General features: G+C 49.6%; 1 pseudogene; it reads right to left on the bottom strand.

The window, feature by feature from the left end:
• Window positions 1-1,779: 1,779 nt before the first annotated feature.
• Window positions 1,780-23,611, bottom strand: LOC146200465 (uncharacterized; annotated as a pseudogene).
• Window positions 23,612-23,864: the final 253 nt, after the last annotated feature.

The raw sequence follows: 23,864 nt of genomic DNA on the forward strand, positions 1-23,864 counted from the left end.
ACAGGAAACGAAAGCGCAGACGAGTGACCACAGCCGAGATGCTCTGCCGTTGTGAATTGTAAGCTGCGGCATTGGTCTCAGTGCTTAGGCTCTTCTTCCGGCATGACAGGAACGGAATCCACACTTTCAGTCAAATTGCCGCGCTGTTACGCACTGAGCAAGAAGACAACAGGCTGCCCGATTCCAGAAACCGTGGGGTCGGTCCTCCTTGTTATCGCTTTCAGCTTTTTTTTTTTAGTGCTCATCGAGACGCTCCTTCCTAGCGCCGTTACAATGGGTTTGTTTCGAAGCAACACTGCAAACTGAAGAATTAAGGCCCACAGTGCGACAGAGTCTAAAAAACTCTTGTTTTTGCTACCCAGCAGGGCTGAAACACGGACCCCTGGTGTTTGGAGAAGAGTCGTGCTCAAGTTATTGCTTTCGACAGCATTCCTCAGAGACTGAAGGGGAAGGGGGCGAACTGCAATAGGTGGGAGAACAGCTAGTGCTACAGCAGTGCTCGCGGTCCCGACTGGGTGTTCAACTTCCTTGCGTGTTGCTTGCTGTCTTGGGGTTTTCGTTTCTTTTTGTGCGAATGCCGTAAGTGCAAAGAGTACGCTTAATGGCTTCGTGGTACGCACCGCGCCGGCACTCGTCAAGCCGCCCGGCTTGTACTACCGCCTGAGCGAAGGCTTTCACAGCTTTTTTTTATTGAGTATATTTAAGATATATGGTACACTAAAAATATATTTTCGATGCCGATTCTCCGACACACTACTTTTCGCACGCAATACCTAATACAGATAATCAAAAGATAGTATTTAAGATACATGTATTTTCGATACTGCCCATGACTGGACACCGTATGTTGAAACCGACCCCGTCGCTCCGGTGCCGCTTTGAAGATGCCGATATTTTCCTGTGTGGGATAGTCTGGCAGTGTGGAGCTTCCTGTATTCTCATTAATGACCAGAAAAAGACACTTCTTGTGATTTATTCAGTGCCATCATGCTGGACACAAGCTACGCAACAATATAATACTAGTTTTGCTATGGCTTGCCTCAAACTATTAACTATAAGGTAGGCTGCGACTATTTCCCTGAGGAGAGGTAGCAAAGCCCCTGTACTTGGATATCATCGAGATTTTCAAACATCCAGGGGGTTCAAATCGATTCAGAGACGTCTAGTATGACTCATCCGTTAGTCCACAGCATTGAATCAAAACCTATACATCCTTTAAACACTTGAAACACCCTGGCAACGTCGGTGAACGGCGCTTCCTAGCGCTTAACAGGCCGCTTCTTTCCCCCGTCAAGATGGCCGCCGCATACCCCAGACCATCGGTCCGTATAAATGACTGCCACTCCAGCAATTGTTTTATAACCTCCTTGGTCTGTACATGAATAGCAAGAGGAACATCCTACTCACCCATCAGAAACTCCGGCTAGTGAGTGAGCTAGTCGTCAGGATGATCGCCGGGATAACGTCGCGGAAATCAGGGATCCGAGAGGAATATACTCTCCGACTGGTGCAGGCTTTCGCCGTAAGCCGCATCGTCTATGCAGCACCCTACCTCTCCTCAAGAAGCTTGACATCAAGAACCTTGTCACGAATCTCCGGAGAACGCTCAAGCCTTCAGCATGAACTAGACGCCAGCCGTACCCACATGGACGCACATTTAATACACACGCACACAGGCGCTAACTCGCAAACAAAAATTAACAACAAACGAACACAACCTACAAAGCCTAATGATAGACATGATGCTTCACATTAAGAGATAGCGTTCCACTTTCGAGCTTACAGTTCGAAGCGGGCGACGCGTTTCGTGGGTCCAGGCAATGGCGTCGACGTCGAGGTGGCGTCCGGCTTGCAATTAGCTGGTCTTATTGTCCGAAACCTACGACCTCCTGTTGAAGCGTGGGCAGAAGTAATGTGGGCGATCATGGCGGCGTTGAGGTAAACCTCCTGGGCGATGCAGGTGGACGGTGGTACGAACTTTGGAGGTGCCCCCTGGACATAGCAGGTGGCTGAGTAGTCGCTCAATCCCCGGAACCGTTTCTAGAACAGCAGGGAGTCTACGGCGCTGCGCCGTAGAACATGAGGATACCGGTACAGCAGCCGGCGTTGCTCACTCCCAGCCAAGGCGTCCCTGACCTCCCGGAGCCAGCCTCGGCTCCTCTGGCTTCCACACCCTTGCCTCTCCATGTCCAGCGTTTTTATAACCTCCACGTTGATACACATCAGCCATATTGTCGTCTTCATCGTCGTCCGTTCACCAATCAGCACTTGCCATGTCAGCGACTACTTCTGCTTCATCTTCTTAATCATTCGTTGGTCCACGTAATCCTTTACGCCGTCGTCGTCTTTGCTTTTGCAAAACGCCTGTGTATTTGGCTTCTTACATGTGACAAGAGCCCCCCTTTCTCAAGCGTTTTCCCTTGAAAATTGCTTAGAGTTTCGCTGCCATTACGACTTCCAGAACACCGAATATCTTCTCCGGCCAGTCTGGACCCAGCACTTAGAATACCTCAGTGGTCTTGGACGCGCCCGAAGCACACAACTGACACAACACACCACAATCTGCTTCATAGAACACTATCACAACACTGTCATTGTCCGTACAGTGTCCCTAATACACATACTAACGCGCGCAACATATTCCATTGTATGAACACACATCAACAAAACGACAACCAAGCGCACAAAAACATACCTCAAATCTAAGCCTGTTCGTCTCTACTCATGAAATCTGCGCCAATGTTGTCTCTGCCTTTAATATACTCCACCTGAAATTCGTACTCTTGCGAGGCTAGGCTCCACCTCATGACATTTCTATTGTTCATTTTGGCTTTGGTTAGATATTTGAGCGACTGATGATCAGTCTGAATTCGAAAGTTTCTCCCGTAAAGAAAAATACAAAATTTCTTCACTGCCCATACCACAGCTAAACATTCCTTTTCAATGGTGGAGTAGTTGCGTTCACAAGCCATTAATCTTTTACTAGCAAGGAATATCGGATATAATTTGTGATTCTGCTCTTGCACGAGTACTACTCCCAATGCTCTGCCGGACGTGTCAGTGCGAAGAACAAACTCTCTGTCTAAGTTCGGAGCGAGCAGAACAGGCGGCTTTGCCATATGCTGTTTTAAAGATCACGAAGGCGTTTTCGTTTCAGCTGTCCAATTCAGCTTATTTCTGACACCCTTCCTAGTGAGCTCTAAAAGTGGATAGACTATGTGAGCATATTCGGCAATAAACTGCCTGTAGTACCCAGTTAAACCAAATAAAGACTGTACTTCTTTCTTCGTAATGGGTGTCTGGGCTGCCTGTATTTTCCCCCAATACATCGTCTTTCGTCGTGACGCGGCCCATCCCTAGCTTGTGGCGGAGAAAAAAGATAGCCTGAAAGCCTTTCTCACATTTTCTTGGCTTTACCGCCAGCCTGGCTTACTGAATTCTGTCAAAGAACCTTTCTAACGTATCTACGTGTTCTTCCCATGTATCGGTCGCCACCAGGATATCATCGATATAATGTTCCACATTTTCGAGCCCATCCAGAACTTTCCTCATCAATTTCGTGAAAATAGCAGACGCAATCTTCAATCCAAAATGCATGAACTTAAACTGAAGCAATCCCGCTGCGCAGGAAAAGGGTGTTTTCTCCTTCGATGGTTCCTTCATTGGTATTTGCCAATACCCTTTAGCTAAATCAGGTTTAAAAAAAAAACTTTTTGTTGGCTACTTTAGCGAACACTACGTCCGCTCTTGGAATAGGTCCATCATCGGGTACCAAGATGTTATTAAGCCGGCGAAAGTCTACGCACACTCTGTTCGTGCAATCAGGTTTTTTGACGACCAAGAGACGACCATTATTGCCGCTCCTCTAAGAGGAGCGGCAATAATGGGCCCCCTTGGCGAACTCCTCTCGATGGGTGGACGAGGGTTTTGTGGGCTGTAAACTCCAAGACTGAGGACGATGTTTTTGTAAAAATCTCAGAGATAGCCCAACACTCTGGCTACATCCGCGCACCGCCGCCCCTCTCAGAATGGCGTCGACAGTGACGCTGTCAAACGCCTTAGTCAAATCTAAGGTGGACATGCAGAGAGATCTACGGGCTGTCAATGCCTCACAAAGTGCTGTGAATAGGAGTAGCAAATTTTCTGCACAACCGTCAAGCGGAATAAGAGCCCTCTGCCAGCAATCCAACTCCACTTTTATTAGGAAGTGACTGGCCGAGATCCCGTGGAACATCCTCACAAGTACCGAGGGAATGGCAATCGGGCGAAGCTTGGCCGCTGTGTCCGCACCTGGTGTCTTCGACAGAAAACACTGTCATGGCGTTTAGTAGGCTGAACGGGTAGGTGGCGAGTTATCATCAGAATGTTCATAACTTGCAGCAGAGCTACAGGCAGCGCTCTGGCGTCCCTCGCGGTCAGACCATCCGGTCCAGGGGCCGTACCGAACGGTGGCATCACAGCTGCGATCTTTAGAGTGGAGACCGGTCGAAAAGGATCGATACCATTCCCCTCCGGTACGGGCACTGACACAAGGTCTCACTGGGGCCTCCATGATATTTTTCCAGGCGTCCAGGGTCACCGTCGGCTCACTTATCTTGTGGGCTGTCATACCGTCGAGTATTTGTCTCGCTCATGATGCTGGTTTCTTCTTGAGCATATTTTGAGTCTTTGCAAAGTCTTGCCTCCTTTGCCTGCCCCGATTGATGCCAGGAGGTGACCCTCTCACCCAGAGGCCTCTACCGGTCTTTGTGGACCTATGCAAGGAATCCTGCAGATAAGTATTGCACCTTCTCGCCAGATCTTCAATTCTTGCCAAGTGTCTGCCAATCTCCTATAGGATAACACCTCCATGAGAGGCAGGACCACTGCTTCTGAGACAGCTATTTCAGTTTTTCGCGGAAGCTGTCCTCTACCTGTTCCCAGGCGTCACTAGTTACCGGATCTTCAGCTTCTGCTGAAGCCGCTATCTCAGCTAACAATGATGTCCGAGCATTCAGCAAGTTTCCTGCTGTCAAGTATTCCCAGCCATACTGGGTGGGGAAGTCACGGCCGCCTTCCACACTAGACCCAGCTTCCAGTTCTTACATGTCTCGACTTCGTCTGCCGGGGCGTACCCGAGCTTGTCTGCTGAGGCGAGCGCAGATCCCAGGCCACAACATTGAGACCTTGTTCCCGCAATCTGCGTCTCCCCGCTGTCTGCCGAGGCGAGGCCTGGAACCTCAAATCCGCTGGGTATGGGTCGGCGTCAATTTCTGGAAGAGATGCTGAGGGTGCTGTATCCCCACGAGCCTCGGGCTCAAATCGCACTAGTTCATTTACCAAAGTTTGGTAGGCTGTTTGGCGTCTGTTCGATTTCACAAAGTCGAACGAGCGGTGGGGCATTTTTCTGCCAGCCGCTCGTTTATGGTGTAGACCCCCTCTCTCCTGAGAGCCATGTCGTGGCTCGCCATAATTTCGTTTTCCTCACCTGACAAGCTTGGAATAATACGGAAGATGTCAATCTTCATTTTGTAAAAGGCCGAGTGCTTTGCCCTTCTGTGCAACCCTAGACCATTTTTAGACATTTAGGCTCTTTGGAACTCCGGACAAATAAAATAGGATTGCGTAGGAGAGGTGGAGGGGGGCAATGACGACTTTTATTGCCTCATCCTCCTCGATTCCAACTCACGCACCGAGTGAGGCGAGGAATCCGTCTTGCTCTCCAGGTTCCTTCGCTCGCTTTTCTTCCGCTTGGGGGTCCACTCGTAATCTGATTCCGACGAGAACTCATTCTCACGTTCACTCGCGCTGTGGTTAGGGCGGTCGACTACTGCTCCCATAGATGCGAGATCGAATTCCAGCCTCGGCGACAGCTTTTCTATGCCGGTGAGAAGCAATGCGCCCGTGTGCTGTGTGATGTCAGTGCACGTTACAGACCCCGATGTGGTCAATACTTCCGGGGCACTCTAGCCTGAGTGGCTTTGGGAAGTAAAGTCCCACAAAGCAAACAAAGAGACAACAAAGCACACTACTATTTTAGGGCCCTTTTGTGGGCTACCCACAAGTCCTGTTTTAGATTTCGAGGGCGAAGCCCGACGGGCATCGGGCTCAAACGTCATCCTTTTAGGGGTGGCCCTGAACGCCAGGCCCCTAACTGTGGCAGTACCACATATAGTTACCCTCTCGCCACTATGAGACTTTGTCTCCTCCTTGTAGGGGGTAGCACTGTCCGGTCCAGTGGCAGACAACCTTGATCCGGAAAACCCTCAAAATCCAGCACATACATTCTGCAGCGAGTGTGTGCAAAAGCCTTGTAAACTACCGAGCCGAGGGCCGAAGTGCAGCCAGGATCCACCTCTACACCACGAGGAGAATCGGAGAGGGCCACCGGAACAAGCAGGCTATGATGGTCAGGGACATTGGGGACATCCATCATCTCCAAGACTGGCCCATGAGGCGCAGATGCCTGGAACTCTAGGCCCCGACTCAAACTCGCCACGGCTTCCTGCACATCCCCTCTCGAACTCTGCTGCTCCTTGTTTCGGCTGCTTCCCTTGCTTGCCTCTGCACCCTGGTCTTCACCGTTCACTCCTAGTATATTGTCTTCTCTTCGCTGCGTTTCCTGCACTACAACTCCGTCCTCTCACCTGTCCCTAGGGTCGTCTTTTCAATCATCTTCCCCTCTGTTCTCAACAGGATCTTCTCCTTAATCTTCGCCGTCCCCAGAACTTCTCCATCTTCAAGGGTTTTCTTCAGCGTACGTCTCTTCTTCGCCATATTCTCCAACTTTTTCTCCGCTACTGCATCCACAACCACCAGCCCAGCGTCTCTTCTCTTTCAAGACCTCGTCCTCACCGCAGGGCCAAACTCCAGGCCAGACTCCAGGTCACCAGCAGGGCCACCATCACCACCAGGCACTTAGACCGCACTCCTTTAGAGCAGATTCCGTGCCGGTGCACCATCCACATCCTCCTCTCGCCATCTTGGATTAGCTGTCTATGGACCGCCATCGGAATTTTTTCGTTGATGGTTTCGTGCCAAGAGAAGTCGAACCAAAGATTTCGCAGCCATAGAGGTCCCGAGGTTGATCAGCTCTCCCCCAGGCAATGGCAGTATTGCCGCTACCTGTGGAGTTTCCTACCCCACCGGCAGAAATGGCACTGCCAGTGCCTGCTCAGGACTCACCACGGGAAGGTGACTGATCATCGAGTCCCAGCCACCTGAAAGAAGTATAGTTATTACCGCGTATACCGGCGCTTTTTTGAGTGCCATGCACTTTCTTGCTATCGGCGCAGCTGAGCGTGCGCTTCTTTGCTGGCTTTTTTCAACCCCAATTCGCTCGTTTCCTCACAACCATTCGTTCTTTTCCTCACAACCGAACTACGTAAGAGTATAGGAATCCATTGTACAGTCTGCATAAGGAGCCCAGTTTTTTATTTTGTGCGTATGCACCACCCATGTCAGAGGTGGCTATGGCTATGTTTGGGAAAATAATTTACATTCCTATAGTTATCCCCTCGTTAAATAGCTGTAACGTGTATCTTAACGCGTGGAAATTCAAAACAGTGTTATGTGTTTGGGGTAGGAGAATTTAGGGACAACGTATCGTAGCATTTTCAATTTACAATTTGTTAAATCTAGGCGCGCCTAAATGTACAATAATAAACTCAAACGAACACGTGAAAATTTTCTCTGCCGTTCAAGTACGCGAGCTATAGAATGCGCTGGCGCCTGAGTGCCACGCACAGCAGCAGTGAGCGCGGCATTTTTGCACGTTCGCGTGCTACAGTCTTATAGGGCTACTTCTCAGCCATCCAGTAGCATTTTACTCCATGTAGTCGTCAGCGTGTAAGAAGATGAAATCACGTTCTGTGAAACCTCTGTTGATGTCGGATTAACAAATCAGCAAGAAGTGCGAGCGATAACCGCAATGTAAATCCATTGAGTGCTGCCTGCTAACCCGGCCTTGGCTTTATCGTGCACCACTCCGCGGTCACTCGTATGTGTTAAGTTAATGCACACACTACACCCTTCGGCTATGCTTCAGTGTGCCGCATAACAAATATTCCGCCAGGGAAAATATAGGTTAAGAAGCCCTCTGCGCGTGGCTGTGCCGGCAGTGCCTTCTGTATATAAGTTTAAACTGTGCTACGATTTTCTCAGCTACGATTTCCCAGGACCTCAGCTTCAGTTTCCCACAAAGTAGTAAAAATAAGGCAAAACAGCAGGAGCGGGAAAACAAGGACTTAGAGCGAAAGCATGCAGTACGCCACCGGAACAGCTGGCCACACGCGGCCCCCAATCGGTGGTGGACCCCCCGCGGCTGCTTTGCCAACTAGCCGAACTTCATGACCATCGGGAGTATTGAAGGACTCTGCTTTCACTTCTAAACTTACAGGCACTTGCTTACCCCGGCAGCGGCGGCGGCGTTTCCATGGAGGCGAAACGGAGACACATCCTGATGTTGGGCCATGTCAGGGCACGTTAAAGATGCCCAGGTGATCAAAATTAATCCAGAGACCTCCACCATCGACTCCTATTTTTCTCTTTAAACTTTAACTGCTACCTTCCTTCCTTCCTTCCTTCCTTCCTTCCTTCCTTCCTTCCTTCCTTCCTTATTTCCTTCCCTATGGCTCAAGTATCCATAGAATACATGTGACAGATACGGCGAGTTCTCTTTCATATGAACCAATTTCTGTAGCGTAAAGCTAAACTACGCGGCTCAGAGCCGAGTTTCGCGGAGTGCGTGCCGTCCGTTATGCGCGTGCGCGAGACCGCTCGCACCAGCGTCTTCAAAAACGTTCACGCTTGTTCTTCTTCGGCTACACTGCCTCCCTTCGAAATGAAGCGTCGTCCCGATGCTAAACTCAAAGTGAATTAACAACCGCGCAGAAATACACAGAATCTCGGAACGTCTTGCTTGCAGATGATCAATGTAGTGAGGAGAAACAAGAAGGGGTTCTGTGATTAAAACCCCTCAATAAACTACAAGTAGCGCCATTTCCTCTCTCCTCCTCCAGCGCCACCACCCTTCCTCTCGTATTTCGACCGTGGCTCCACCTACACGGTGTACGACAAGCGCGCGCTCTCCGGAGCAGGCGCCGGTCACGTCCGCTACGTCCGCCTCGATCGGCGCGCGCGCCGCGTCGTTTTGCACCGGTGGAAAGCGCGCGAACACGTGACGGCGCTCAGCCAGTGGGAGGGCCGAATGCCGAAGGAGAGCGCCGGAGAGGAGGCGGGCGGCAATGTTCACAAGTTGCCGCTACGTTTAGTTTATTAAGGGATTTTTATCTGTGATCACTCTCAATACGGCTTAAGCCGTACTACGTGCACAATGTCAGGACACGAGAAACGGCATGACCGCGGTTGCGTTATACAGGGCAGCACCTCGTAATTAAGTTCACCGAATACACAAGAAACCCTGTACTGCCCGAAGTACTGCTTCATGAGTTTTTGTAACGTTAAGCTACAATATGCGGGTCAGAGCCGAGTTTCACGTGAGTGTACGCAGCCCGTAATGCGCATGCGCGAAAGCCGCGTGACGTCACGAGAGGCGCAGGTGCGTCGCCTCCTCGCCACAACCGGTGAGCGCTCCTCCATCAAACGGCCGTGGCGCTCCTCTCCGACGCGTGACCTTTAGCCGGAAACATGTTTAGGACAGTTGCTGCGCGCTACTTCGCATGCTTTACGCGAGGTATATTCAGGCAAAGCAGAGCTAAGGCACTGCCAATTCTTTATTATTATTATTATTACTATTATTATTATTATTGCGCGTAATATTACACGCGATGTATTTTTGGTTAGTTTAGAGAAGTTGTTCAAAGTATGCGATTTCTTTCTGTAAAATTTTCAAATTAATTATCAACTGTGAAAAAGAAAAAGTACAAAGATTTGTGAGACGTTGTTCTTCCGGAGCCCATCTATGGGGCCATATACAGGGGAGGCCCTGGCAGGAATGTACTGAAGAGGGTACAGAGAATGAAAGTGCCGGCAGCGGTAAAACTTTTTTTTTTAAGTTGCACACTGGAACTTTGCCAGTAAAAGTTTTTCTTTCAAGAAAAAGGGTTATTTCTTCAGTGGAGTGCACATTGCTTAATTTGTAAACAGCCAGGAACGGTAGATTATGTATTTTATCACTGTTGGGAAGCGGTTTATTTTCGGGACGTAATTCAAAGAGCCATAAAAAAAGATTTGCCTAATTATCCTTACGGAATACGGTACTTACCCACGCAACATGAGGAGGGGGTTTCATATGATTGAATCATGCTAATAGGCCTCCACAGTATATGGCGTTAACGCATGGCAGGATATCACTGTGATCCTGATGCGCGTCCTGCACGAATTTTTTTCCGCGAGGCTCTCCATTGGCTTATCGTGATTGTGAAGTTTGACGATGATAATCCTGATTGGTTTCCAAAGGTAGAACCTTTGATGGATCTTAAGTATTTTTAGAAAAGCCAGCCCCTGGCAGGCTTATTATATCAATGTCTTGTATGTGTTTATGTTGTCTTGCAAAAGTCAGGCAATAAAGAAACAAAAGCTGTGGTGGTGCAATGGAAAGACGCCCGACTACTCTGCCGGAGTACCCGGGTTCGATTCCTACCGCGGCGGCTGATTTTCGATGGAGGCGCAACGAAGAGGCATCCGTGTGCTCTTTTCTTTTTCTTTATTGCCTGGTATTGACGCATTGCAGTGCAGCGGTGGCGTAGCGGTAGAACATCCGCCTCGCATGCAAGAGGACCGGGGTTCAAATTCCGATGCCGCGCAATTCTCCACCGGATGAAAAAAATCTGCGTGTCGATGGAATTGCATAAACAGGTTTGGGGTGCGACCTGATGCCTATGAACACCTCCGGCAGCTCACTCCCTCACCAGAACAGGAGTTGGCATCCCTGGGGCAGAAATTTGCCGCAACCTCTCATGATTAGATCCATAAAACCCCGGCCCTCAGTCATCAGCGGCTGCGGAAGAGCTGACCACGGCGGCGGTCAGACCTGTGACGCAGCAGGGGGTGCTAAGAAAGCCTGGCTCCGCTGGACAGGCCGCTATTGGAAACTGGCCCTGGCAACGTTTAATGCTAGAACCCTAGCTAGTGAAGATAGTTTAGGAGTGCTGTTAGAGGAATTAGAAGATATGAAAAGGGATGTCATAGGGCTTAGTGAGGTTAGGAGGCCGAATGAGGCATATACTGTACTGAAGGATGGGCATGTACTGTGTTATCGAGGCTTACCAGAGAGGCAACAACTAGGAGTAGGTTTCATTGTCAATAAGTATATAGCGGGCAATATAGATGAATTCTATAGTATTAATGAGATGGTGGCAGTCATCATAATTAGGTTAATAAGCGGTATAAACTGAAGGTTGTACAGTCCTATGCACCTACATGTAGTTATGATGACCAGGCAGTTGTAACAAATTCTTACAGTGCACGTCCAAGCCTAATTTGGCAGACAGTGAACAAAACTGGATCATGAAAGTCACTCAGGAACAGAAATCTGCTGACAATCTGCCGCAAAAAAAGATGCCCTAAGCCCACGCCGCCATCCTTGACACTTCTGAATAAATTCGTGCGGCTGCATCTTTCCAATGTTGAAGCCCACACAAAAACCGCGAATATCCTATGCAGCTTCTGCACACTCAATCTTGCACAGTGTAAAATTTTTATTACATACCACAGCCTAGAAATAAAGAAGAGGTTGCACACTGTGGCTCTTGCAAAAATTGCTAAACCAGTTCCTTTCCACTTATCTGCCCTTTCCCGCATGTCATCTGTGCATGCTTTCCCATATGTCTCGCTATCACGATAGCATTCTAGTGGCACGCCAAGGTACTTTGGCGGAGGCGTCACCCAGGACACTTTTGGAATATTATCAGGATCACTTTGCCATCTACCATGCCAGAGTCACAGGGACTTAGACCAGTTTAACCTATTGCCTGTAACTTCGCTAAAGGTTTTTACAGAATCAACAACTTCGGTTATACCCTCCTGGTTAACCGTAAAAACCGCAACATCATCGGCGTACGCCAGCAGCTTCACTTCCACGGCTTGCAAACAAAAACCAGTAATATTCTCATTGTCCAAGATATTTAAGCAAAGGGTTTCAATGTAAATTGAGAATAAAAGAGGGCTGAGGGGAGAGGCCTGCCACACAGAACGCTCTACGCTAATGGGGGCCCCCAGATTTTTATTTACGACTAATCTCGTAGTGCAATTTCGGTACGCCAGGGCCACGCCCTGACGAATAACAAAAACAACATTTATATGGTCCATTATACAAAGTAGAATTTCATGGGCGACACAGTCGAACGCCTTTTCAAGGTCAAGCTGCAGGATGGCCACACGGCCATTTATGACCATCACAACATTCTAATACGCTTCTTGCTTTGTGTATATTTGTAACAATGAACCATCCCTTTATCCCACACGTTTAATGTGGCCCAATAATTTCCTTGATAACCGATTGCAGCCTTCGTGCTACCACTTTCATATAAGTTTTGTAATCAACGTTTCGTGAGCGCAATTAGCCGGTATGATGTTACTTGTAGTAGTCTATCTGCTTCATCAGTTTTGGGTAGGAGGACTGCTTGAGATTTTTACAGAGAGAGAGAGAGAGAACTTTTATTTGTCCAACAGAGTGACTATCCCGCTCTTCGGGGGTTAGACCCGGAAGGTGGGACAGTCGCCTTAGTTGCAGGCCGGTAGTTCTTGGACTCCGGCGGCATCTTCGGCCAGTCGAACAATTTCTCTTTGGGCTCTTGAGTCTGAGCTTCGCAGACGGATCTCCCAGGCGTCTTTAGTTATATTTTTAGCCCTGCCTGGTGACTTTGCATATCCCCATATTATGTGATCTAGAGATCCCCTTTCCTTACATAGTGAACATAGGCCTGATCGTATTTCTGGCCATATATGGTTGACAAGAACTGGGTTCGGGTATGTATTTGTCTGTAGCTTTCTCCATGATACTGCTTCCTTTTTGCCTAACGTGGAGTCTGGTGGTGGTAGGACCCTCCTGCTCAGTCTGTAGTGCATTGTTATTTCGCTATAGTTAATCAGGTCCTCTTGTTTGCCTTGCTCCGGTGGCACTCTTTCAGTCCGGTGTGTGAGATCTCGGGCTAGTTTGTGTGCCGCCTCATTTCCGGGCACGTCTGCGTGGGCTGGCGTCCAAACAAGGGTGATGCCTCTTTCTATTCGCTTTTGATCGAGGATTCTACCCGCAATTTTTGCTATTATTCCAGCGGTGTAGCTCCTGATTGCGCTTTTGCTGTCACTGACTATGTATTTTGCCTCGGTCTGAGCAAGAGCCAGTGCTATTGCAGCCTCTTCCGCTGACTGTATCAATTTTGTTTTTATAGAAACTGCTGTAAACATTTCTCGCTTACGATCGAGCACTACATTCATTTTTCCTTTGCCGCAGTATGCAGCGTCTACATATGCAATTCTACCTGAATATTCCGTCTCGAATATCCGTATCTGTGTTTCGGCCCTTTCCTCTCGTCTTTGCTTATTATATTCAGGGTGCATGTTCTTTGATAATGGGGGGATATGGATCCGTTTCCGGACCTCCACAAACAAGATGCTAAGGAACTTGGATAACGACTCGGTAGTTGAGCTAACTAATTTCATGAAGAAATTCTGGGAAACAGGGAAAATCCCAGAGCAATGAAAATTTGCTGAGATAGTGCTAATACCCAAACCCGGAAAACCTCCGACGGTCGATAATTTGAGACCAATATTACTCACATCATGTGTAGGTAAACTATCAGAACATGTGATTCAGAGGAGACTGACCAGATACATGTAGGAGAATGAGCTGTGGCCCCGGGATGTGATAGAGTTTAGACAACATCTTAGTACGCAAGATATTATGCTCATGATACACCATGCTATAGTAAAATCAAGATCAAAAGATGGTCAAGTTATTTTAGCATTGGACCTGAAGAAGGCATTTGACAGTGTAAAACAAGATGCTATTCTGCAGGGCCTCACAGAACTAAACGTAGGGGGAAGGATGTATGAATATGTGAGAAATTTTCTAACAGTCAGAAAAGCAAAAATAAGATACCAGGGGATAGAATCTCAGATATTCAACCTGGGGAGCAGGGGCACACCACAGGGAGCGGTGCTATCGCCCACACCTTTCAACATACCCATGCGTGGACTTCCAGAAAAGCTAAAGAAAATAAAAGACATAAAATTAGTCTATATGCGGATGACATAACCATTTGGACAAACAAAGGCAACGATGCTGAATTCGAACAAAAATTGCAAGAGGCGGCAAACAACACTGTACAATATGCAAAAGAGAGGGGCATGAAATGTTCCTCAGAAAAATCGGAGTTGTTTATATACAATCCGAAACACCTGAGGCAAAAAGAACAAGTGGACGTTAATATAGAAGTGGAGGGACGAGCAGTCCTGAAAGTCGAGCAAATGAGGGTGCTGGGAATGGTCCTCTAAACGAACGGGTACAACTAAGAAACGATAAAGAAACTAGAAGGACAGTTCATACAAACGACAAACCTTATAAGGAGAATAGCTGATAAAAAAGGAGGCCTTAAGGAAAGTAACCTATCAAGGCTCATACAAGCTTTCGTAATAAGCAGGGTCGGGTATGCCACGCCTTACTTAGACCTGAAAGAGGCCGAAAAGGACAGTATCGATAGCATGATCAGAAAATGCATTAAAAGAGCACTGCACCTCCCGGCAGGTACCTCCATGGACAGGCTAATGATTCTGGGAATACATAAATGAAATAATTGAGGCAACACTAGCTACACGACAAAGAAGGCTAGAGAAAACTAAGGGTAGAAGGAACATATTGATGGAAATAGGTATACAACTTAAGGATTACTGGGACACGACAGTGAGATTTGCCATAAGAAGGGAGCAGTTCGTTTACGTCATAAGCTTCGTTAAACACTACAGTCAGGACTGGCGCTATTTCGAGTTTAAATTCTTTGCAAGATGCCGCACTTAAGCCATCTGGACCGGGCGATTTTCAAGGGTTTAAATTGTTTATCGCCAGTTTGACCAATGATTCAGTTATTGGCAGCTCTAATTTTTGTTTCTTTTATTCATTTAGTCTTGTTAGTGCCCCGAGATACCTGTACTAAACGCTCTCATATCAAAGTCGTGCAATGCAAACAGTGTCTGGTAGTGTTGGAAGAATGCTCGCGGAATATGTTCATTGTAATCCGATAAGACGCCGCCCCGTTCCATACTTCCGATGTGATTTCTCCGTGCGTGCGCCTTTTCAATTCCTAGCGCTCGTCTCGACAGTGCCTCCCCTGCAGCTGTCTCTTCCGCTCTCGCACGTGCAAGTGCACCGCGATAACGCTCTTGCTCTATCAGTTCGATTTTTTGTTTAATCTTCCTTATATCTTCTGTCCATTTGCCAGGCGCTGCACATTCATTTTCAAGCATTTTTTCAAGCAGGGACCTTAGGTTGCGTTCAATATGTTGCTGTTCGCGGGCATGGACACTAGATCTACTAATTGCTATTATTTTAAACTGTTCCTTACAAAGCTCCCATTGCTGCCTTGTTCTCAGTGTACTATTAGGGTCTATCTTGCCTATTTCTTCTGCTACTGCACCTCTGAAAATTTCGGCTTTAATCAACTTGTCATTTAATTTTCACTGGTCCCAATTAAAAGCACTGCCCCGTTTTGTTATTCTATCACACATATTACTAAAAAGTGGTCAGAAAAAGAGACGGGAGCAACATGGTAGCTACTACTTTTTGGAATCACATCAAGCGAAACATATGTGCGGTCAAGACGAGCGCGGCTTGCACGCTGAAAATGTGTGTATTTTACATCGCACGCGCCGTCAAGACATTCGGTCACATCTTCAAGGTTCCACTCCCCCACAATTTTGGACAGTACTTCAGTACTTACATCTCTGAATGCGCGCACACTGGTCTTTCGCGACAACTAAATTGGTACCGAGTTCGGCCCATACCAAGAAACATGGACCCCCGCCTACACCCGGGAAGGAGACAGGCAAGGGCAGAGTATTATGAAAAAACAATCGGCCAACAAGACACGTCAAGGTTCACCGACGCAGCCTTATACGAAACCAACGCAAAGAGGGCGATAGCCACGGTCACAGACTGTGATAGCCGGGAGGTAGTTAGCGCCTCGATCCAAAACTGTACAGTCACGGGAGGCAGAGGAAGTGGCTATCGCACTGGCCATTAGGCAAGGAAGAGAAACGGGAGAGAGTCTGGCGATACTGTCGGACTCTCAATCCGCGTGCAGAAATTTTCAAAGGGGTAAATTATCTAAGGTAGCGCACCAAATCCTTACTTCCACAAGCGAGCCAACAAAACAATACACTCAAACACTAGTGTGGATTCCGGAGCATGAATAGATCACGGGGAATTTGTACGCAGACAGGGTAGCCCGAAGACATGCAACCTACCGTGCGCCCAACAGTCTCGCGGCAGAGGACCTGATTCCGCTTGACCCTGACTACACCACAATACTACAACACTACAAAGGCTTGCGGAAAGTATATCCGGAGCCGCGTAAAACGCTCAGCAACGAGGAGGCCATAGATCTGAGGCGGCTAAAGACAGGCACCTTCATTAATTTACACATATTACACATGATGCATCCCACGACATTCAGAGACGAGTGCCCGTGGTGCGGGAGGACCCCTACCCGTACCACATAACATGATGGGAATGCAGCTCACATCCACTACAAAGAATTGAAAACCCAAATGAATGTGACCCGGAGGCTGAGCTCTACCCGGTCACAATAGCTCGCAAACTGGCGAAAGCCAGTGGTGCTTTGGACTGGGGGCGCCAACCGCTCGTCAGCCTCGGCTGAACAGGCGAAGAAAAAGATCCCCGAGCAGTTAATAAAGTTCACTCACTCACTCACTAAGGACGCAGTTGAAGTCAACCATAAGAATCAGGTGTTTTTGCAAACTGAGATGCTGTTCAATGCTTTCAAAAAACGCTGTCCTTTCTTCTGTTTGATTTGGTGCATACAAATATACAATGCGTCACTCAGCGTTGCCGAAATCGAAATCTACAAAAACACACCTACCCGACAAACATGAGAAATGGGCCTTCACCGCAAGACCTGGTAGCTTTTTAACAAAAAGGCCATATCCTGCAAAGGTGCATATTGCGTGACTAACTACAGCATAAAATCTAGACGTGAAACGCCGCACCATGCTCCCGGTCTCTTCTTCACCCTCAATTTTCGTTTCCTGCACAGCCAAGAGATCGATCCCCTCCTCCGTTAAACGTCGGTGCACTTGGCTGTGCTTTTTCTTTCTCGCCAGACCTCTGACATTAAGCGTGGCCACCTTCAACGGGGGTGCAGGAGCCATTTTCGCGAAGTGTAAGGAGGCCGAGACCATGGTGCTTACCCTTCGCATCTAGCGTTCTGCTAGACGTCATCCATGACACCGGAGTCACTGCACAACCACAGCTTTTTTTCTTTCTTTATTGCCTAATGTATTATCAGATTTTACACGTAAATAACATTACTCCACACACGCAGAGGATATTACGCGACAATTACACAACATGGGTTACAACCACGCGATTTGGGCTGCTTGATACATTACAGATCAGTCATTTGCAGCAACACTTCCATTCTCGGAAGCCACTCAGGCAATTCATCTTGTGTCTTGAGAACTTCAATAATACTCGCACCGGCTTCGCGAAAATACTGCCTTGTTTTCCATGCATGAACATCTGCCTGCCTGAAAGCCATTCTGGATCGCCAGATACTATGCAGGCCAAATAACACGATCATGTCCAGCGGTAGCCAATCATCATCAACTGGTAAAAATCGAATTCCGAATGCATCCACGAGTAGGTATTTTTTAATTGTTCGTTGTAGAATGTCTCTGATGAAAAAGGCTTCCCAAAAGTTAAAAAAAAAACATGTTCGATAGTTTCCTGTTTGCGGCATATCAGTGGTTTCCTCAAGGTACACCACCACAGCGGGGTGGTTATATTGAGGAAAGGAAGGCGCAGTATACTTCGGGTGCACACCGCAGAATCGTGGACACCCGCACTTCATTAGGTCGAGGTCACTAGAAGATCAGATTTAGTTCCACGTGAACACCCCCGGCTCTACCCATAATAATAATAATAATAATAATAATAATTGGTTCATAGTAAGGGAAAGGCGCAGTATCTGTCACACTTGTTTCTGTGGGCACCTGAACCGCGCGGTAGGGGAAGGGAGGAAGTTGGGAGTGTAAGTGGAAAGGGAGAAAGAAGAGCCGTAGTGGAGGGCTGCGGAGTAATTTCGACCACCTGGGGATCTTTAACGTGCGCTGACAACGCACAGCGATAGTGAAGATTAAGGTTCAATTGTGTATTTGTTAATAGGAAAGGAAAGGCACAGTATCTGTCAAGGTGGTGGTGGTAATAACTTTATTAAAACAGAGGAGTTTGGGGCATGCATGCCCCTGGGCCCCCGCACGGCCCCACTACACTCAAACGTTCATGCTTCTATGGTTCATGACGTCGGCAGCCCAGTCTGTGGCGATCTTCTGCCGAACCGGGTCCTCAGAGTGCAGCAGGGTCTCCCAGTCCTCCCAGGTGGTAAGGTGCTCTAGACCCCGCGGGGGAGGATCCGCCGGGCATTGGAACAGGATGTGGGCGAGGGTGGCGTTGGGGTTATTACAAAGGGTACAGGAGGGATTGGTGAGGGTGTGGTGGTGGCGAGACGCACAATAAGGAGACGGGAGGGTGCGCGTTTGTAGTCATCGCCAGAGCGTCTGGTGGTAGTTGTCTAAAGATGGGTGAGGTGGGGGATAGAGTAGTCGCTCGGCCCGATAGGCCTGCGTTAGCTCACTGAAGGAGTGCATGCGATCACGCGTGAATCCCGGATCGGAGGCCGCCGGCGCCCGGTTTAAATAACCTCGGGCTAACACATTGACGGCCTCGTTACCGGGATTCCCGGAGTGCGCAGGCACCCATATCAGCTCCACATAGCGGGGTGGGTTAGTGGCGGGCGAGTTCAGTATGCTGAATGCAGAAATGTGAACTCTACCACGCGCAAAATTTAGTAGAGCAGTTTTCGAGTCGGAAATTATGTAGCGTGCTTCCGTGTGTGCAAGCGCGTAGGCGATGGCTGCTTCCTCGGCTGCCTCCGAGGAGGTGACCGAGGGGAGGGGGACAGTAGCAACAGGCTGCAGGAAGGAATTTGTGACGGCCAATACCGCTCCCTCATTCGTGCATGCGGCGTCCACCCATACGGCGTCCGTTTCGGAGCCGTAGTATTTGTGGAGCGCCGCTGCTCGGGCTCGGCGGCGTTGCTCGTTATACTGGGGGTCCATGTTGCGAGGGAGAGGCTTGATGAGAAGGTCTTGGTGTAGGGGGCGAGGTATGGGAAGGAGGGTAGGGTCATTCGCTGGGACACGAATGTCTAAAGTCTCCAGGATATGGCGACCGGTGGAGGTCTTGGTGAGACGCAAGTATTGGGCTTGGCGATGGGCCTCCACAAGCTCCCCAACTGTGTTGTGGAGGCCAAGCTGTAGAAGGCGTTCTGTGGAAGTATTAATTGGGAGATGTAGGGCCGTCTTGAACGCCGTGCGCAACATGACGTCCAAGGCGTCCGTTTCCTGCCTGTTGAGTCGGAGATAGGGGACTGTGTATAAAAAACGGCTGAGGACGAAGGCGTGAATTAGACGACATAGGTCGTTCTCCTTCATGCCTCTGTGATGGCCCGAAACTCGTCGGATGAGGTGCGATATCGCGCCTGTCACCCGCTTTAGTTTCTTGAGAGTTAATGTGTTTTTGCCGTTGTTCTGGATGTGAAGTCCCAGAACCCGGAGCGTATTCACCTCTGGGACGGGACGGCCATCGACTTCGATAACAATCGGTGTGGTGGGGCATCGGCGGGTCGTGGGTCGAAGTATAAGTAGCTCAGACTTCTCTGGGGAGCATGAGAGTCCGATGCTCTGGGCTTGTTCTTGTGTGAGGGATGCGGCGCTTTGCAAGGTACCCTCTATGTCGCCATCACTACCGTGTGTGGTCCACAGTGTGATGTCGTCCGCGTAAAGGGTATGTCTAAGATGAGGTATCGTGGACAGTTTCCGGGCGAGTGGAATGAGCGTGGCGTTGAATAGGAAAGGAGAGAGGACGGATCCCTGCGGAGTACCGACGCTCCTGAGGGTGTAGGGTTGGGAGGTAAGGGGGCCAAAATGAACCTCAGCCATGCGGTCCGTTAAAAAAGCCCGGACATAAGTGTACATCCGTACACCTATGTTCAGAGGAGAAAGAGCAGTCATGATCGCCTGATGTTCGACGCGATCAAAAGCTTTGGACAGATCCAAAGCCAGGACTGCCTTTGTGTGGCCCGGGACAGCCGGGTCGAAGATGTCGTGGGTGAGCTGCAGCATGGCGTCCTGAGCGGAGAGATGGGGGCGGAATCCCACCATGCTGTGTGGGTAAAGGTCATTGTCCGCCATGTGAAGTGTCAATCTCGCAAGTGCCACGTGCTCGAAAAGTTTCCCGAGACACGAGGTGAGCGAGATTGGTCGCAGGTTTTCTAGTTTAAGAGGCTTGTTCGGTTTTGGTATAAATATTACCTTGGCGTGTCGCCAGGACTGGGGGAGGGTGCCCTCCGACCAGCATTTGTTGAAGTAATCTGTAATCTGTGTGATTGATTTGTCATCAAGATTGCGGAGTATAGAATTGGAGATTTTGTCCAGTCCCGATGCTGAATTTGTGCGGAGCGTCAGAAGGGCCGCTCTTACCTCCGTTTCCGAAATATCAGCGTCTAATTCCGGGTTAGGTTTTCCTGAGTAGGGGGGCATGGAGTCGGATGTGCCGGGTGAGGTGTATGTTCGCTGAAGTGTGTCAATGAGAGCGTCCGGGTCGCTAGTGTGTGTGTGTAAGAGGCGTGTAACATGGTGTTGTGTAGCGGATTTGGACTGTGTTGGATCTATGAGATGTCTCAGAAGTTGCCAAGCTCGCTTGGTGGACAGTTTTCCGGCGAGTCCGTCGCAAACTTGCCTCCAATTACACCGGCAGACCTCCTATGCGTGTTGTTGTATCTGCGTCTGCAGTCCGGCCAGTCGCTTTTTAAGCGTTCTATTTAACTTGTTGCGTTTCCAACGCTCGAGTAAGCTGTGGTACGCCTCCCAGAGGTGGGCGAGGCGGGAATCTAGAGTGGGGGTGTCTTGTGTGGTTGTAATTAGCCGGGTATTGTGTTGGACATCGGTCATAAGTGATTCTACCCACTCGTCGATGTCCGTGATAGTTGTGTTTGTGTCGTCCTTCCGCAATGCGCGGATGGCGTCCCAGTTCACCAGTTTGTGGGTGATATGTGTGTGGCGGGATTGTTTAAAGGGGAGCGAGATGTTAATGATGTAGTGATCGCTTCCCAGTGTGTGTTGTGTTCTTGCCCAGGTGACGCCACCGAGGAAGCGACTTAGCGTCAGGTCCGGACTGGTGTCCATGCTGACGCTGGTGCCGATCCGCGTGGGTGTGTGGAAATTGTTGTGTGTAGTTAGGCGCAGCTCCTGACTAAGGACCAGAGACATCGACCACGGCCCGTAGTGTAACTGTACCCCCAGTCGGTGTGTTGGCAGTTGAAGTCCCCTCCGATGAGGAGAGGGTGCTTGCCAGCGAGTCGGTGGAGGTCCCGCAAGAGCGTCACCAGGGAAGACATTGGATGAGATGGGGGGTGGTATATATTGGCAATGAAGATGGAGGGCACTGTGTGTGGGTGATGCATTATTTCCATGATAACGCAGGGTGTCTCTGACGTAATAGTGTGTGTTTGGTGGGTGATTGAACGGTGAATAAGAGTTGACACCCTGGGTTTGTCCGTGGTATCTGAGTGGTGGGGCATAAAACTAGACAGTGATGCTCTAGGTGCCGTATCCTGGAGAAGAATGATTTGGGGCGGCGGGGTGAGGATGGGAATGAGTAATTGGAAAGGCGCACGCTTGCCCCGGAAGCCGCGGCAATTCCACTGGAGAATGGGTAAATTAAGTTGCTCCCCGCCATAGTGGAGAGATTGGGAGCCAAGTGCACTAGGCGTTGAAGAGGGTGGTGGTTGCGAGGGATGAAGAGGAGGTAGTTGGAGATTGATGTGCTTCAGGATAACGGTTTGTGTGTGCTCTAAGGTTTGAATTCGGGTGTCTATGCTGGTCATTCTCATGTCGAGTGTATGAACCAAGCGTGAGAACATCGAGTCAATTTTGTTCTCGAGTTGGGTGAAGAGGGAGTCGATTTTGGAATCTATCCGGGCTTCTAAAGCCTTTAGCTTTGATTCAAATTTTGCCTCAACTTGCTCAAGAGCATCATGTGTGACAGGTGGGGGTTCTGACGTACGTTTCTTTTTGGGCGGTGGTTGCGTGGCTGGGGATGTTGGAGAAAAGGCGGGAGGTACAGCTTGGGAAGGGAGGGTGAATGAGGAGGGTTGGTGTGGGGTCTGTATAAGGGAGGAAAGGCGGCTTACCTCTTCCCGCAGGGCCCTGAGCTCCTTGTCGCGTGATTCTTCCTGATGTGGCTGGGTTGGCGGGGTTTGTTTAGAGATGCCTTCAGCTGCTCGGTCGGCCCATGACATCTTTTGTGGGTCCTTTGCGCGTTCTCCTTTGCGAAGCGACGTGGATCGAGTGGCGTTGAGTGCTATCTTCCGAGTAGCGTCTCCGGGCGGCTTGTCCTTACGAGAGAGGTGTTGAGCTGCAGGGTTGGTTGCAGGTCTTCGCCCTTTAGCCTTGCATCTCCCCGTACCCGTCATGTGCGCTTCTCCGCATAAAATACATTCCGGAGTGCAGGAAGGGATAGTCTCCTTGGGATGTGGTTTCCCACACCTCGGGCAGTTATTCGTACGTGGCAGCGTGCACACATCTGTCCTGTGGCCTGGCTGTCTGCAGTTGATGCAAGCGTCCATGTGGCCTCTGTAAGGGGTGCACCTGTGGAGTCCCCCGCCGTAAAGAACTGTGCGAGGAACCGGTCCTTCTCTAAAAGTAATTAATATTGATCGAGTGGCACCCATGCGTCGAGCGTCCACTATTGGGGCACGGGGATTGCTGTTCACGAGATCCTCCAGTAGCTCCCTGGGGGTTTCATTCCAGTAAGCGTTCGAGATTACTCCTCCCACCGCGCCGTCCGGGGGAGCGATGTAGGCTGCTACGGCGTAGTCGGTGTCTTGGTAATGAATTTTGGTGATTTGTACCAGCATAAGTGCGTCGTTCTGGTGTGGCGTGCTCATTGTACACGTGTTATTGGTGGGATGAACACGCAGCTGGGTGCGGGTGGGCTCCTCGAGTGAAGCGGTGGCGTTCAAGATTGAGACGCGCAGCTGTCGTGGCGGTACTGAGGTGAGGTGAAGCCCTCCACGGGATCGGAAAATCACCTTGTAATCTTCAATCGGTAGTGGCGGCTGCTGTCGTGACCTTTGTGCGGCAGCGCGGGCGGCGCGCAGCTGCTCGGATGCTGGGCCTTGTTAGTATTTGGGGTGGAAGATGATGCCGCTCTAGCGTCTGTGGTAGGCTTGTCTGCCTGATCGGTCTGCATAGCGGAGATCTGGTGAATCTGCTGTTGCTCCTGGGTGCGGGCGGGAACGCTGAGGATGTGAGTCCAGTCCCGCGGATTGAAGTCCCGAGGGTCAATAGCTTCGCCTGGCACTTGCACCTTCATGATGGCTTTGTACTTGGAGGTCGCGTTCGGAGTAGGCCTAGCTCCCAGCGGAGCGAGGCCTAGCTCGGGCGACGCGGTGGCTCAAGGCGAAATGGGCCGTGGGGGCCCGAAAACTGGCCAGATCGGGCCGAAAATTGGTATGGGCGTGGCGCTCACCTTAACAGGGCTCTTGTTGGTGAAAAATAGGCCACTGGTTCGGGCTACTGGCGAATTTCGCCGTCTTCGCACGGAGCCGACGTGAAGCGCGTCCGCA

Source organism: Amblyomma maculatum, chromosome 2 (assembly GCF_055883805.1).
Source record: "Amblyomma maculatum isolate TAMU_Amacu chromosome 2, ASM5588380v1, whole genome shotgun sequence".
Classification (NCBI taxonomy): Eukaryota; Metazoa; Arthropoda; class Arachnida; order Ixodida; family Ixodidae; genus Amblyomma; species Amblyomma maculatum.